Genomic DNA, 945 nt, shown 5'->3' on the forward strand with positions numbered 1-945 from the left:
CCCGCCCCCACCCGCCCTTAAAGGAGCCGCACCCCGCGCGGGGCGGGGCCGGCCAGCCTGGCGCTCAGAGCTGGAGTAGGGCGGGAGGATGAGCAGCGAGCAAAGCGGGTTCCTGGCTTGAAAAATAGGCAGGTTCTTTGACCGCCTCCACCCCATCTTGCGGTCGGGGTGCACCCCTTCACCCCAGCTCAAGGCAAGAGTAACTTCACTTATCTGAGACGCCGCCTCCGTCTTCCCCTACGCATCTTAGATTTCTTCAAGTTAGGCGCCTGTGGGGTTAAGAAGGCGGTGACCCCTGTGGAAATCACTGCCCCCTTCTCCCAACACCCCCAGGCTCAGCAGCTTCTAGGTTCCCATTCCTTGACTGAAGCTAGGCCCAGGGTAGAGAGGCGCAGGGCATCCCTCTCAGAAAGAAGTGCCTGGCAGGGTTCCTGTTGATATGACAGAAAGCGGAACCTGAACCTGGTAAAGGTTGAGAATAGAACATGGAGCCTTGAATTCCTTCCATCACCCACCAACCTCCTTCCCCTTGGAGCTAGGACCTAGGAAGATCACCAATTAAACCTCCTCATCCTCGTGTGGGTTTGTTCTGGAGATATTTCCTGAGCCCTAGGATGCATCTGTTTTTAAAAATAATATATTTCCATAGTAACAGCTCCTGCCTATGGAGCACATGTAGAGAGGGTGGTAATGAGAAGGGAGCTGGTAACGTAGCACTGGACTATCAATAGATTTGACCAGAAGACTGTACCATCCAAATATGTAGGTGATATCCCATCGATGCAGTAGTGCAGGCTTATAGAGCTAGCTACTCAGGAGGCTGAGGTGGGAGCAGCATTTCAACCCAGGAGTTGGGAAAACAAGTAGGAGTTCAAGGACAACACAGTGGTGAGAGCTTCAAAAACAAATCCTCCCCCCACCAAAAAAAAAAAAAAAAAAAAACAA

Source organism: Marmota marmota, unplaced genomic scaffold, assembly GCF_001458135.2.
Source record: "Marmota marmota marmota unplaced genomic scaffold, marMar, whole genome shotgun sequence".
Taxonomy (NCBI): domain Eukaryota; kingdom Metazoa; phylum Chordata; class Mammalia; order Rodentia; family Sciuridae; genus Marmota; species Marmota marmota.